Here is a 17,217-nt window from a genome sequence, read left to right on the forward strand (position 1 = left end):
GGACCACAACGGCAGGGGATATCAAAGGGCCAGGGGATATCAAAGGGCCAGGCGATGTGAACTGGGCTCCAGGGAGGCATCCAACAATGGAGCTAGGGCGTGTCATGCACAGTTCTAGGGCTTTGGAATTCACTGAACAGCAGTTTTATCTGTGGATGAAACAGGGACTAGCCTTGATGAGTTAACAATCAAGTGCATAACTGAGTAAAGGACAAACCTCCATTATCTTGAACAAAATAGCAATGCAAGATATCTGACTAAGATAAGGTTGATAGGAGTTAATTTGTTTAAAAGTCTACCTCCTATCCAGACTAAAGCCTTATTCTGGCAGAGGCCATGTACAGCTTGATCTGATAAAGGTCAGGTACATTGCAGGTACTCAGTATTCAGTTCAGTTCACACACTCAGTCGTGTCCAACTCTTTACAACTCCATGGACTGCAGCATGCCAGGCCTCCCTGTGCATCACCAATCCTGCAGTTTACTCAAACGCATGTCCATTGAGTCAGTGATGCCATCCAACCTCCTCATCCTCTGTTGACCCCTTCTCCTCCTGCCTTCAATCTTTCCCAGCATCAGGGTCTTTTCAAATTAGTCAGCTCTTCTCATCAGGTGGCCAAAGTATTGGAGGTTCAACTTCAACATCAGTCCTTCCAAAGAATATTCAGGACTGATTTCCTTTAGGATGGACTGGTTGGATGTCCTTGCAGGCCAAGGGACTCTCAAGAGTCTTCTCCAACACCAGAATTCAAAAGCATTGATTCTTTGGTGCTCAGCTTTCTTCACAGTCTAACTCTCACATTCATACATGACCACTGGAAAAACCATAGCCTTGACTAGCGGGACTTTGTTGTCAAAGTAATGTCTCTACTTTTTAATATGCTATCTAGGTTGGTCATAACTTTTCTTCCAAGAAGTCAGTCAGTCAGTAAGTTCAGTCACGTCCGACTCTCTGCGACCCCATGAATCACAGCACGCCAGGCCTCCCTGTCCATCACCAACTCCCGGAGTTCACTCAAACTCATGTCCATCAAGTCGGTGATGCCATCCAGCCATCTCATTCTCCGTCGTCCCCTTCTCCTCCCACCCCCAACCTTTCCCAGCATCAGAGTCTTTTCCAGTGAGTCAACTCGTCGCATGAAATGGCCAAAGTATTGTAGTTTCAGCTTTAGCATCAGTCCCTCCAATGAACACCCAGGATCGATCTCCTCTAGAATGGACTGGTTGGATCTCTTTGCAGTACAAGGGACTCTCAAGAGTTTTCTCCAGCACCACAGTTCAAAAGCATCAATTCTTCGGCGATCAGCCTTCTTCATAGTCCAACTCTCACATCCATACATGACCACAGGAAAAACCATAGCCTTGACTAGATGGACTTTGGTTGGCAAAGTAATGTCTCTGCTTTTTAATATGCTATCTAGGTTGGTCATAACTTTCCTTTTAAGGAGTAAGCGTCTTTTAATTTCATGGCTGCAATCAGCATCTGCAGTGATTTTGGAGCCAAAAAAAATAAAATCTGACACTGTTTCCACTGTTTTTCCATCTATTTCCCATGAAGTGATGGGACCAGATGCCATGGTCTTTGTTTTCTGAATGTTGAGCTTCAAGCCAACCTTTTCACTCTCCTCTATCACTTTCATCAAGAGGCTTTTGAGTTCCTCTTCACTTTCTGCCATAAGGGTGGTGTCATCTGCATTTCTGAGGTTATTGATATTTCTCCCAGCAATCTTGATTTCAGCTTGTGCTTCTTCCAGCCCAGTTCCTCATGATGTACTCTGCATAGAAGTTAAATAAGCAGGGTGACAATATACAGCCTTGATGTACTCCTTTTCCTATTTGGAACCAGTCTGTTGTTTCATGTCCAGTTCTGACTGTTGCTTCCTGACCTGCATACAGGTTTCTCAAGAGGCAGGTCAGGTGGTCTGGTATTCCCATCTCTTTCAAATGTTCCACAGTTTATTGTGATCCACACAGTCAAAGGCTTTGGCATAGTCAATAAAGCAGAAATAGATGTTTTTCTGGAACTCTCTTGCTTTCTCCATGATCCAGCAGATGTTGGCAATTTGATCTCTGGTGCCTCTGCCTTTTCTAAAACCTGCTTAAACATCTGGGAGTTCATGGTTCACATATTGCTGAAGCCTGGCTTGGAGAATTTTGAGCATGACTTTACTAGCATCTAAGTGTCTTTTAATTTTATAGCTGCAGTCACCATCTGCAGTGATTTTGGAGCCCAAGAAAATTAAGTCAGCCATTGTTTCCACTGTTTCTCCATCTATTTGCCATGAGGTGATGGGACCAGAACCCATGATCTTACTTTTCTGAATGTTGAGCTTTAAGCCAACTTTATCACAATCCTCTTTCACTTTCATTAAGAGGCTCTTTAGTTCTTTTTCACTTTCTGCCGTAAGGGTGGTATCATCTGCATATCTGAGGTTATTGATATTTCGCCCACTAATCTTGATTTCAGCTTGTACTTCCTCCAGCCCAGCGTTTCTCATGATGTACTCTGCATATAAGTTAAATAAGCAGAGTGACAATATACAGCCTTGACATACTCCTTTTCCTATTTGGAACCAGTCTGTTGTTCCATGTCCAGTTCTAAATGTTGCTTCCTGACCTGCATACAGATTTCTCAAGGGCAGGTTAGGTAGTCTGATATTCCCATTTCTTTCAGAATTTTCCACAGTTTGTTGTGATCCACATAGTCAAAGGCTTTGGCATAGTCACTGAAGCAGAAATAGATGTCTTTTTTGAACTCTCTTGCTTTTTTGATAATCCCACAGATGTTGACAATTTGATCTCTGGTTCCTCTGCCTTTTCTAAAACCAGCTTGAACATCTGGAATTTCATGATTCATGTATTGTTGAAGCCTGGCTTGTAGGATTTTGAGCATTACTTTACTAGCATGTGAGATGAGTGTACTTATTCGGTAGTTTGAACATTCTTTGGCATTTCCTTTCTTTGGGATTGGAATGAAAACTGACCTTTTCCAGTCTGGTGGCCACTGCTGGGTTTTCCAAATTTGCTGGCATATTGAGTGAATTTTCACAGCATCATCTTTTAGGATTTGAAGTATACTCAGTGTAGAACTATACATATCAAATGAAAGAAGGAAGAATTTGTGATGGATTTTGCACCACATAAATTATTAGACATTTATCTATGCAATATGTTTATGACTGTCTATTAGCTTGATATGCTATCACTTAATATAACATTTTAGAAGAGACACATGACCAAAATATTAAAATATTAATGAAATGAAATAATTTTAACTACCTAAATACACATCAACAAAACTACCTGAACTTTTTGATTATATTTGGAAAATCTAACTAACTTCAGAACTAGATTTTTTATTACTGAAAGCAAAATTTAATTATGAAAAATTGTTCAGTGTTCTTGCAACCAGAGACAGGTTTTGCTTATTTTCTTTTTCTTCTGATTTCTTATTTTACTATTTAAAATGCTAGGAAGTGCATTATCTGGGTTTTCTATATGACATTGGTCCTGACAGTTAACAAACCCTACAAGACAAGTTAACAACATGAACTGTATCGAGACTTCTTGAAATACTTTTATTTGGCAGAAAAGCCGGAGACGTTTCACCTCATAGACAACTAGATTTGTAAAACAAAAGTCTGTGTCAAGTACTTTACAATTTACAAAGAATGAATATTTTATAATACCTTAAAGATCAAGGGCTGTAAAATTTTACAAAATTCAAGCAAATAACATAACTCTGTGCTTCGGGCATACAACAGTAGGATCTGATTGATTCCAGTTAATTGGGAGATGTATGCCTTTCTAAGTACACCCATTCAAGTCACATTTTTAAAAAATATTATGCTGGTCAAAAACAAAACAATAAAAACAAAGGATAGCCGTGCATTTGTGCATTAGTTACCTACTACCACAATTATGCTCTGTAGAAACCAACCACAAAATCTCAGTGACATATATCATTAAACATTTATTTAACTCACACATCTGGGGGGATTCCACTGATTTTAATTGGGCAAGTTCATGTATATTTCATCTTTCAATTTAGGTAGGGTTTTCTCACATGCCTGTAGATTCTTCTGGCCTTCGGATGACCTGAAATAGCCTCTTTTGGGAAGACCATGTCATCTGTCATCCTCCAGTAGGTAAATTCTCATGTCATTCCAAGAGAAACAAGAGAGAAAATTAATACACATGAGCATTTATCAAGCATCTTTGTATATCACATATTTTAACATCCCATTGGCCTAAGTGAGTTACCTGTCTGAACTCAAAATTTGGTACTGGGGAAATAGATTCAAGCTTTTTAATGAGAGAAATTGCAAAGTCACATAGCAAAAAACATGGCTATCAGGGAGAAGGGTGGAAAATGTTGGCCATCATTAAAATCAATTTCCTATACGTTGCATGTTATCTCTAATAAAAGAGCATTCATCTTTGCCCTCTGCTGTAAACTATAATTGTACATATTGAGGACTCACTTATATCTGCAACTTACGGCTGGGTGAAAATAGAAAAATTGGCCAAATTTATCATAGACAAATGAATGATCATGAAGTTCCTATCTCTGTTGTTGATAAAAACAAGTAAACAAACAAAAACAAACTATGAAATTAATTTGACATATTTGCTTATGTAAATTAAATTTTCAAAAATCCACAGTGGGTATCTGTATCAGATTTGGCTAACTTTGGCAATGTCTTTGAAGATTTTATCAAAGATGATGGTGAAAAGCTAAGAAGATAAAATGAGATTAAAATATAAAAGTGAAGAAGATAAGTTCTTTCTAGGATTCTAACATGAAAGAGAATCAGCTTGGGCCAGTTTTCAGGGGTTCGTATGTATGTTCCGACATACTAGCTGGCTATTACTTTCTTGTTTGGATGTGTGCATGTGTGTGATCTTATTTAAAAAAAAATTTTTTTTGGCCATGCCACATAGTATGTGGGGTCCTAGTTCCCTACCAGAAATAGAACCTGCACTCCCTACCTTGCCAGCACAAGTCTTAACCACTGGACTGCCAGGGAAGTCCAACAATTTAATTATTTTAATATCAAGATCCTGACCAACCATGAGGGTCCCGTGTATCTGAGGGTAGATGATTCCACTCTCAGGCTAATCTAATCTTCTCACAAGGATATATTCAATTCCAAAGAAATATATATTTCTTTTTGTTCAGAATTATTATTAAGATTAAGCTACTTTTGTGAATTTAATATTCTGGTTACCAAAATACTGGAGAAGGAAATGGCAACACACTCCAGCATTCTTGCCTGGAGAATTTCATGGACAGAGGAGCCTGGTGGCCTGGTCAGAGTCAGACTTAGTGACTAAACCACCACCACCAAAATACTGTCATCTCTAACAAATCTGTAAGCATTACATAGATCAAATAATAGAGAATCTGCCTGCAACACAGACAGGTTCAATCCCTGGGTCCAGAATATCCACTGGAGAAGGGCATGGCAACCCACTCCTGTAATCTTGCCTGGAGAATTCCATGGACAGAGGAGTCTGGTGGGCTGCAGTTCATGCAAATCAAAGAGCTGGGGAGGACTGAGCAAGTAAGCAGAAATTTGTAGGAGAATCTTGATACATTTAAGTGTGACAAAATGTAGAACATAAATAAGATAATATTTAGTATTGAAAGGCATTTAGTTCTTAAAATTTCTCAGGATCATTATAATAAAAATCATAGTAAACTAAGCAAAGTCTATATTGTTTTCATATATATTATTAAGTGCCTGTTAGGATGAACCCTTATTATCCTATTTTTAAAACATGTATTATCATCACAAGCGTTAGGATTTGAAATAAGACAAATCCACAGAGGAAAAAAAAATTGTGAATGTTTTCTTGCACTAATTGTATGTTTACAAATAATGTTCTTATTAATAATTGGGTACATAAAACTAGGTTTTTAAAATACAGTTAAATTCAATAGAATTTTTCATTGCACATTGGGTTCCAAGTCCAGCAAAAACCTATCTTGTCACCCTTTCTACAGAAGAAAGAAACATTTTATTTAAAAAAAAAATTCATATTGAGGAGAAATGGATTAAGAAAGTGGGTAATTTTCCCTGATGAGAGCCTTGACCCACTACTATTGCTAGTACTGATCAGCTGTTGCACACTCAACCTTCCACACATTGATACATTGCTAAGTTTATATTTATACAACAGGAGCATGCAACAAATAGTTTTAAAATATTATGAAACACTGCAGAGTTTCAACAAATCACTTATGAAATAATACACTAGTGTGACATCATTCAATAGATAAGCACAAGTGGAGCTCCTGACCGCCTGATAAAATTTTTCCAGTATACCCCCTAGAGAGTCATCAACCATTCTCTTTCCAAACTATGTGACTAAATTTAAAGACCTTTGAAGGACCTGTCAGCTTACTTAGCCTGATTGCATTCACACTCTTAAGCCCGTTTGCTTTTGTGATGGCCGTAAGTAACATTGAAATATTGAAGATGTTCACGTTTTTCAAAAGAAAGGTATCACTGTGGCATCCATTCAAATGTATTGTTTCACAGGGGATGTATTTTGAGAAAGGGCAGATGGTAGCATTTCCCAGAACATCTGTTACCCATCATTCTTTCACAGAGCAAACCAGATGCTGTTGACAACTTGTATGTAAATCATGCTGACAATTTGTTCAGTGCCTCTCCTGCGGAGACTGAGGTTGTCTTGGTCATACCATTTATCAGATATAGGAGATAATGGAATCCCACAAGTATAGTTCCAACTGTGTTTGGGCCAGAAACAAAACAGCTATTAAATTAAGGGAATGATTTATCTACCTTGAAGTTATCTCCAGCAAAGATTTCCTACTTCAACTTTCTTAGTCTTATCTGAAGGTGTACATTAGATATTAAATGTTCTACAAAACAGAAAAATGCCAAACTGCTTCCTGATACTTGTCCTCAACTTCTATTATTTGTTAGGGGTAATCATTTCTTTGACCTTGCATTTTAAAATTACTTTCATCTCAGGGAAATAACATGTAAGAGGGAAATTATGCATGCATTGCTGTATAAATGTCAGATTTTTTACTTTGCAAATGCCTGCTATAAAATATTCACAGTACAGAAGTTGATTTACAATCCATTTCAGCCTGTAATCTGTCTTATTCTAATTTTGTACCTTGTATCAGGGTGCATTTTTCACATTGATGAAAAGAAAACAAAAAGAAAAAAACAAGCATATCTTTAATTAACATACCTATGCAAAGGATAAATTAAAACCATTGGCATTTATAAAATGATTACAGATTTTTCTAAGCAAACTCTATTAGATCATAATATAGGTTGTAAAGAGGGAAAATGCATAATTAAATTTCAAAATACCTAAGCATATAAAAGCATTACATATAAGCTAAGCTTCTTGTTAAAATAATGAAGATTTTAAAAAATTAACATTGGGTTAAATAACTATAATATAAATTTGTACATCAAAATATCCATTTAATTTGTAAAGTAAATAAATTTTACTTTGGGATGCTGATTAATCGCATTGATAGTGATTGATTTCATATCAAGTATTTTTGTTATACGATTACAGGTTAACTGGGATAACTGGGAAAATACATTGAGTTATGAAATATCATAAATATGTTTGTCATATAAAATTCACAAATAAGACCAGAAACTGTTAGGTTGACCTATCATCTTATTAAAATGTGCTCTGAACAGAACAATAATTTTTGCACTAGAAAAGGAAGTAAAGATACATTCACATGGGTTCTTTTTCAGGCAGCCAACCTATTAAATTATAATTGTTTTGGACAAAAAGCAATTTTAAATCTCAGTTGTACTTAAGATTTAGCCTCCTGGATCCATAATTTGGGATAACTAACCTACATAAAGTGCCAGAGAAGTTTAACATCTTGGATGAGGATTTCTTAAAAAAAAAAAAAAAATCTTTTGGCAGTGGTGGTAGAAGTAAAAGATTCATGTACAACTTCAATTCATAAGCATTAGAATTTGTGCATATGTGTAACATCTGGAAATAGTACTCATTTTTCACTTGCTTAAATATAAATGATAAAATCAAATTTAGCAGACCAATAGTTTTATATTATTATTATACATTGTAACAATATTAGTTTTCTGACAAAGCATTATTCCAAATAGTATGGCAGGCTTCCTTGGTGGCTCAGAGAGCTTCTCTGGTGGCTCAGATGGTTAAAAAAACAAACAAACAAAAACAACACCTAGGTTTGATCCCTGGGTTGGAAAGATTGCCTGGAGCCATGGCAACCGACTCCAGTATTCTTGCCTGGAGAATTTCCATGGACAAAGGAGCCTGGTAGGCTACAGTCCATGGGGTCCCAAAGGGTCAGGCATGACTGAGCAACTAAGCACACAACAAAATATTTATTAAGAGATATTAAAGAGTCAGACACGACTGAGCGACTGAACTGAACTGAAGGTCAATTAGTCAGTTAGTTAAGCTAGTTGGACCACAGAATTAAGAAGTGTCAAGTATGGGGTTTTATTTTCTTATTAATCAAGTAGTTTTAGAATAAGAAGATATCTGTATATTACTGTATACAGTATATACATAAGGTATATGTATCTGCTAATTAAACATACACTAATTAACTCACTGGAAAAGACTCTGATGCTGGGAAAGGTTGGGGGCGGGAGGAGACGGGGAGGACAGAGAATGAGATGGCTGGATGGCATCACCGACTATGTGGAAATGAGTTGGAGTGAACTCTGGGAGTTGGTGATGGACAGGGAGGCCTGGCGTGCTGTGATTCATGGGGTCGCGGAGAGTCGGACACGACTGAGCGACTGAACTGAACTGAACTGAATTAACATATACCTTATGGATTTTTCTGTTGAAACACAAACCCCATCAAATACTACTTGATACTGACAGATTTCATGAAGTTGCAAACTGGGTAAGCATATGCTAGAGCTTGCCCAAGACATTTCCATTATGGTTGTTTTCCTGAACAATTAATAACGCCCCTCAATCACTCCATAACACGCAGGTTTGGATAATAAACTATATGATCATAACACTTACTAACCACCCAACTACATCATGGTGCTGGAACAAGGCTTTATTGATTCATATCTGGGATCTTTTGAAGCAGTTTTGTTTCTGATTTATGAATAATGCATCTAAATTGTCTGGGTCAATTTCCCTACAAAGATTTTGGTGGCTCCTTGTTAGATATGTTTAAATGATAACCCTGTATACGAGACAGCAAAAGAGACACAGATGTATAGAAGAGTCTTTGGGACTCTGTGGGAGAGGGTGAGGGTGGGATGATTTCGGAGATTGGCATTGAAACATGTATGTTGTCATACGTGAAACGAATCGCCAGTTCAGGGTTGATGCATGTTACAGGATGCTCGGGGCTGGTGTGCGGGGATGACCCACAGGGAGGATAAAGGGACGAGGGAGGTGGGAGGGGGGCTCAGGAAGGGGAACTCATGTACACCCGGGGCAGATTCATGTCAATGTATGGCAAAACCAACCAATATAATATTGTAAAATAATTAGCCTCCAATAAAAAAAAATAAAAACTAAAAAATAAATAAATAAAAAATTAAAAAAATAAAAGGAACTACAACATAGTCCAGTTAATATTAACTTTCATACTGTGATTCTAAAAGAAAATAATAGTTGGCTTCCCATGTACTGGCAAGCAGGGAGACTTACTATTTATAGGCCCATAGAAAGCATTACATAAAGGGAAGTCTGTTTTCATTTGTGTCTGACAACTTGACTAGTCTCAGACATAGAGAGAAAATTATAAATGCGGAAAGTGTTTAAATGGGAGAAGCTTCTCTGCATTTCAGTTTGTCAGGACCTTTCACTAGTAAAAATACAACATTCCAGGAACCTCAAGGGGCAAGTTATTGTTCAAAGTTGGTCCCCAAATATATCCCAATATGAAAATCAAATCACCTTCTTAAAATATGGTCGGTTACACATCCTCTGTCTCACATGTCTGTGAGAGCAATAGATCTTATTTCATTAGCTACGGAAATTCTTTTGTCTTGGCTTGAAAATACAAAATATATTAGCTTTAAACTGAACATAAAAAGTCAAGACCCCTTGAAAAGCATAGATGTTAATAATGAAATCAGCTATCTGTGTAAAGAATAAGTTCTTTTTAATTGTGACTTCTCCATGGACGTTAGTGCTGTATGAAATTCAAACAACATTTTGTACTTCAAGACACACCTCTGGTGAGTCAAGTTGAGTGTGTATTAAGATACAAAGAAATGGAACTAGTGAGAAGATACCTCTGAAATGATAGGATCAGAATAAAATCAGATTAAGACTGGTTTTAACACATACTGATCCAAGTCCAAGCAGTCAGTTTATGACATTTACCAAATCCTGGAAATGAACCTTTTAGGCATTATTATTTTCAAAATATCAACTGAGTATCCATACTCTCTCCTTTGTGCATCAAATCCAATACATCTAGGAAATGATATTAAGAAATAATACACACGCAAAATATAAAAATTCAGTTCAATTCAGTTCAGTTGCTCAGCCGTGTCCGACTCTGCGACCCCATGGACTGCAGCACGCCAGGTTTCCCTGTTCATCACCATCTCCCAGAGCTTACTCAAATTCATGCCCATTGAGTCGGTGATGCCATCCAACCATCTCATCCTCTGTCATACCCTTCTCCTCTCACCTTCAATCTTTCCCAGCATCAGGGTCTTTTCCAATGAGTCAGTTCTTCGCATCAGGTGGCCAAAGTATTGGAATTTCAGCCTCAACATCAGTCCTTCCAATGAATATTCAGAAATGATTTCTTTTAGGATTGACTGCTTTGATCTCCTTGCAGTCCAAGGGACTCTCAAGACTCTTATCCAACACCACAGTTCAAAAACATCAGTTCTTCAGCGCTCAGCATTCTTTATGGTCCAACTCTCACATCCATATATGACTATTGGAAAAATAGAGGTAGTAGCTTTGACTAGATGGACCTTTGTCCACAAACTCTTGTCTCTGCTTTTTCACATGCTGTCTAGGTTGGTCATTGCTTTTCTTCCAAGGATCAAGCATCTTTTAATTTCATGGCTACAGTCACCATCTGCCATGATTTTGGAGCCCAAGAAAATAAAATCTCTCACTGTTTCCATTATTTCCCCATCTATTTGCCATAAAGTGATGGAAAAAGATGCCATGATCTTAGTTTTCTGAATGTTGAGCTTTAAGCCAACTTTTCCACTCTCCTCTTTCACTTTCATCAAGAGGCTCTTTAGTTCTTCTTCACTTTCTGCCATAAGGGTGGTGTAATCTGCATATCTGAGGTTATTGATATTTCTTCTGGCAATCTTGATTCCAGCTTGTGTTTTGTCCAGCCTGGTATTTTGCATGATGTACACTGCATATAGGTTAAATAAGCAGGATGACAATATGCAGACTTGACATACTCCTTTCCCTATTTGGAATCAGTCTGTTGTTCCATGTCCAGTTCTAACTGTTGATTCTTGACCTGCATATAGATTATAGATTTCTCAGGAGGCAGGTCAGGTGGTAGGGTATTCCCATCTATTTAAGAATTATAAAGAATTCCCATCTCTTGATGGTATATAAAATAATACCTATACTCAAAAGCAAGAAGGAAGAAATCTGGTTTATCAGAAATTGTGAGAAATGCCTCAAACTTTAAAACTAAAGAACAGAATTATAGTTTGAGAGACATGTAAGGATACATAAATATTCTTTAAAACCCTTTATTTTGTTTCCCCCTCTACCACATCTAAATATATTTTGACTGAATTAAAAAGGACAAATCTCATCAATTTATTTGTATGCCAGAGAGATGATCTCTGGTACTGTTACTAAAACAACAGAAGTGGATTTCTTGAAATTTTGGATACATGTTATAATATAATAGAGAACAATACATTCTAACATTCATAGTTTCCTCAAAACTTGCATGAAATCATTTTAGCTGCCTACCTTTAAATAGAAAATCTTTCAATGTCTGCGGAGCCTAGGCACCCAACAACTTATAATTCAGCAACAGAACCCTCACTATACATAGCTTTCCCAGAGTGCATCCATATATAATCCAAATTAACATAATCCTTTCACAGTGTGGCACTTCTTAAGTGCTTCTGGGTCAGACTATTTTATGATCATAATCGTGAGTCAAATCTAGAGGGAAATTTCCTATTTCTTAACTATGGATGATTCTATTAGTGATTTAATGTTTAGCATTTCCGAATCTGTACTCATTCTTGACAGAAAAGTACTAGAACATTTAAAGATGATCACTGTTTCCCTCTCCAAGCATATTTGTTTACATAACTGCAATGACAAAAGAGGCAAAAATAAAAATAATAATAATAGCTCCTTTCTATATCCCAACTAATATGCTATTACCTTAAAAACAGATAGTGCCTCTGTCTGAATTTTTCCTTCTGTAGTTTATAAAGCAAATAAACTTTATAAAGCAAATCTTAAGTACAATTTCATTGCTACTTACCACAGTTATTTTTTGTTTTACATCCATTCATAAATTAATATAATCACATAGTCAAGAAGTATTTAATAAAGGCCTACTAGGTAACAGGCAATTTTATAGAAAAATAAAGGAATAAACTGAATTTGTCTTTGTTAACAGAAATAATTTATAAGTAGACGATTTGAGATATGACTATCTGTCTAAGAAGTGGTGTAGGAGACTTGGCTTCTTGATAAAGCACGTCACGACCTGAAATATTTTCAAGAGTGCTGTAAGGGTTTTGTCTGAAATCTTTTCGTGTAAGAACATGAATTTGGGCATTTTAAAGACTGAACTAAATACAAACATCATAGAAAAAGGAAGACATGGATTCTATATTCAACTCTTGTGCTTTTATTATTGTGGAAGAAGAACCAACACAGAAAGCAATCTTCCTAGGACCGTAACGGGCATAAAATACAATAGTTTATTTTAACATTAGTTTTAATTAGGTGAACATTTCCTTAGATAGAAATAATAGTTTCTTAGGGCTGCCATGATAAAATTCTACAAACTAAGAGACTCAAGCAATGTAAAAGTAGTACTTCTGTCAGTTTTGAAGCCTAGAAGCCTGAAATTCTGGTATCAGCAGGGCCATGCTCCCTCTGAAATCTGTAGAGACTCTTCTCGCTTCTGTTGTTTTGCCAGAATCATTGGTGTTCCTTATTGCAGGTGCATAACTCCAATTTCTGCCTTTAAACATTCTCCCAGGGTTTCTCAGTCTTCATATCATCATCTCCTTACAAAACACTTATCATATCGGATTAAGAACCCACCTTATTTCTAAACCAACTACATGTTCAATGTCCCTATTTCAAAATAAGATGAGAAGTACTTGGGCTAGTGTTACAGGGAAAACAGTGCACTCAGAGAATGGTCTCATTCCAGGTCTTAGGCAAGTCCCTGGAACAGCTGCTGAGTGTAGGTTCTTGGCTTCACACAGGAAAGGATTCAAGAACAGGCCATAGTAAAGCGAAAGAAGGTTAATTCAAGGAGATACACACTCCACAGAGTCTGGGCCATCTTGGAAGGCAGGGGCCACCAGGGTATGGTAGTTGTCAGTTTTTATAGGGATAGGTAATTTCATAGGCTAAATTTACGGAGATGCGTAAGGTACTTGAAGAAAACTTGGATAGCTCTGCTGATGCTGGAACTTTATGTGGAGGAGAAAGAACTTTGCTTTCCTTTTCTAACCTTCAAAACACAAAGATTTAACTTATGCCTTCTTTAGGACCTGAGATAGCTCAATGGCTTCTACCCCATGGAACATGGAATGGCTTCATGAACATTCCTGTCTTGACTCAAGTATAAATTCTCCTTATGTGGTAAAGAGGATTGTCTCTCTAGTTGACCACAGTATAAAGTCACTCACAGACCCAGTGCCTAACTTCTTGAACTAGCAGGAGATGGCAGCCTACACACTGAATTTCAACACATGGTAACAGTCTGCCAAAATCAGTAAAGATATTCAAAATATCTAACAACTATTTAAGAAAAAGCACAGGCCAATCAGAATAAATACTGCTCTTAAATAAACAGTATGTCTTCTTTTTAATGGCTATTCAGAAGGAAATGGCAACCCACTCCAGTGTTCTTGCCTGGAGAATCCCAGGGATGGGGGAGCCTGGTGGGCTTCCATCTATGGGGTCACACAGAGTCAGACACGACTGAAGTGACTTAGCAGCAGGGATCTTCTTTGCTTCATGCAGTTTCTTTCACTGTGGCTCACATTGTCAGTCTCTAGTTGTGAAATGTGGGCTTAGGTCCATGGCATGTGGGATCTTAGTTTACTTACGGGGGAATCACACCCTTATCCCCTGCATTGCAACATTGATTCTTAACCACTGGACCACCAGGGAAGTCCTCATAGTATATGGGAGAGCTTTACCAAAGCAGAGGTGCTGAATGTCTCTCCTAGGCAGCAGTAGCAACTGTATTTATTTATTGTTATCTCTGAGGCTTTATGTAACATTTTTCTGTAATAGAGATTTCTTTGCTAGATTAGTATTAACACAACAATCTATCTAGTAAAATTTTAATTTTAGTGTTGAGACATGATTCAGTTCAGTTCAGTTCAGTTCAGTCGCTCAGTCGTGTCCGACTCTCTGCGACCCCATGAATCACAGCACGCCAGGCCTCCCTGTCCATCACCAACTCCCATGATTAGTGATTCTTTTTCAAAGTGTTTGCATTATTTGATGCTTTTGATAGAAATTATATAATATCTTAATAAAATAGGAACTGTAAGGCACATGCAAATTTAGGACCATATGAATCTTGTAGGGGAGCAAAATCTGCCACCCCAAATGTGTCTCTTTGTTATAAGCATTATTTGGGGCTGATTAGTTTTAAGAAACTGAAGAGTCTTGATGTTTACTTAACTACCTACAAGAATTTAGAGGGAGGGTCTATACCAAGAAGAGAGTAATCACCAGAGATAACTACAAAGATTATAAGCTGGTTTTGATAGTCTGGGAAGAATTTAGCAACACGTCTTTGTTCAAAGCTTTCTCTGTGTCCCATTATGTCTACATGGCAGGAAAATCATGTCGTTGTTGTTGTTGTTTTTATAAATGGTGGGAGTATGGTTTATTAAGCTTGTACCTTAGTACAGGCACTGGACTTTCCCCATGGTGCTCTTAAAGTTCAAAACCCAGACCTTCTGCCAATTTTTCTTGAGCAGTGGCACCAAGAATTTTAAAGCCAAGTGGATTTTTTACATCTGTCATCTTTGAGTGGCCAAAAGCTATGGCCAGACACAGCACCTTCTTTATCTATGAACTTGATGGTAGACTTCACTTCATCAGCTTTGGCCACCACGTTCTCGTTGTGGTTCAGCAAGGAAGGAAACTTGCCAGACTTATTCAGGCCTCCACTGAGGATATGTGGGATCTGCTTGATCAATGACTCTGAAACAAAAAAGGCATCATACTTCTTGGCCATCTTCTTGACCAGCTGCTTATTCTTGTTGAGTTTCTTCAGTGTCTAACCACGTCCATGTGGGGGAAACCCACAACCATGGGCTGGTCACAGTGGTGCTGGCCCCCAGAACACATCCAGAGACCCTGGGGCATGGAGAGGACTTAAGCTTGGCATGTCCCAAAAGCATTTGTCCTTCTGACGGTCATAGTTCTTCAGACCGACCTGAAGCTACACTGTCTCCAAAAGCTTCCAGTTCCCATGCTGGTTCCCCTGCATGACTTTCCACACCACCTTCTAGAAGATGTCCCTGGAGATTTTGTTGCTCATGGTAGGTGACATTGGGATAACCTGAAGAGAGCAGGAAAAACATTTTTATTTTGCTGCCAATGGACTTACCTTTGAAGCCCCAGGCCCTGCCCCCTTCTCCTTAGTGGAAGATGGGAAATAAACCTGATTGTCCCTGACCTTCTTATATGTAGGAAATTAAATTAAATGGGCTATTCTTTCATTAATCTGTCTTACATCATTTATCAGACTAGCCAAAGAATCTATAAGAGAAGAAGGAGAAAGTCATCATTTCTTACTATCTCTGTTGAATTCCCGAGTTTGCTGAGACAAAAAGACCAGGACAGTACCGCCAGGTCTCCGGGCTGCACCGCGCCCCGCGCCCGACCCGGCCTGACAAGGCGCTCAGGCTGGGCTACAAGGCCAAACAACGCTATGTCATATTCTGGATCCGTGTGAGCCGCGGGGGCAGCAAACGCCCAGTTCCTAAGGGTGCCACCTACGGCAAGCCTGTCCACCATGGTGTCAACCAGCTCAAGTTTGCTCGAAGCCTGCAGTCGGCTGCGGAGGAGCGCGCTGGCCGCCACTGTGGGGCCCTGAGGGTCCTGAATTCCTACTTGGTTGGTGAAGATTCTATGTACAAATTCTTTGAGGTTATTCTCATTGATCCATTCCATAAAGCTATCAGAAGAAACCCTGACACCCAGTGGATCACCAAACCAGTCCACAAGCACAGGGAGATGCGGAGGCTGAGGTCTGCAGGCAGAAAGAGCCGCGGCCTGGGCAAGGGCCACAAATTCCACCACACTATTGGTGGCTCTCGCCGTGCAGCTTGGAGAAGACGCAATACTCTCCAGCTCCACCGCTACCGCTAATATACGTAATGTTTGTAAAGGTCTTACCTAATAAACAATTTAGGACGTTCTTGTCTGCTTAAAAAAAAAATTCTAATACATTCAATGAAATGTGTATTATCTATAATTAGAATATTAAAATAATTATTATATATGTATATTATATATATGTGTGTATGTGTATGTGTGTATTAGATCAGTTGCACTGTAGTTTGCCAAGGTAGTTTTTTTTTTCCTTTGATTGGTCCTTACTAGGTCTACTAAATATCCTCACACTTAGCAATAAACTGTGAGACTTAGGCAATACTTTCTTTCTAATAATAGGGGGGAAAAAGTTTTCCTTTTCCTTTGTCCTGTGCTTTTCTTAAAGGAATATTACTCAAAGATAAAAACATAATAATGTCATTATTTTAAAATCAATTTAATGTATGACTGAAGTAGGAAAATGGAATCTTTTTTGTTTGCTTGTTTAAGGTATTTTTCCTAGAGGTATCTATCTGGTCTATCTAATTTGCTTACCTCTCTAAGCCCAATTATGCCACCTTTAGTAATAAAATATTTAAATAATTATTGGTAGCTTTTATCCTGAGCTTATAAACACATTTTGTTTGTTAGTATTGTCATTATTGTTTGAACATACTATTAC

General features: G+C 37.9%; 2 pseudogenes; one reads left to right on the forward strand and one right to left on the reverse strand.

The window, feature by feature from the left end:
- Window positions 1-15,115: 15,115 nt before the first annotated feature.
- On the reverse strand, window positions 15,116-15,759 carry LOC129553069 (large ribosomal subunit protein uL1 pseudogene; annotated as a pseudogene).
- A 59-nt stretch (window positions 15,760-15,818) lies between these two features.
- LOC129553112 (large ribosomal subunit protein eL15 pseudogene) lies at window positions 15,819-16,656 on the forward strand (annotated as a pseudogene).
- Window positions 16,657-17,217: the final 561 nt, after the last annotated feature.

Source organism: Moschus berezovskii, chromosome 18, assembly GCF_049115385.1.
Source record: "Moschus berezovskii isolate FMDL1 chromosome 18, NW_MosBer_1.0, whole genome shotgun sequence".
NCBI classification, from domain to species: domain Eukaryota; kingdom Metazoa; phylum Chordata; class Mammalia; order Artiodactyla; family Moschidae; genus Moschus; species Moschus berezovskii.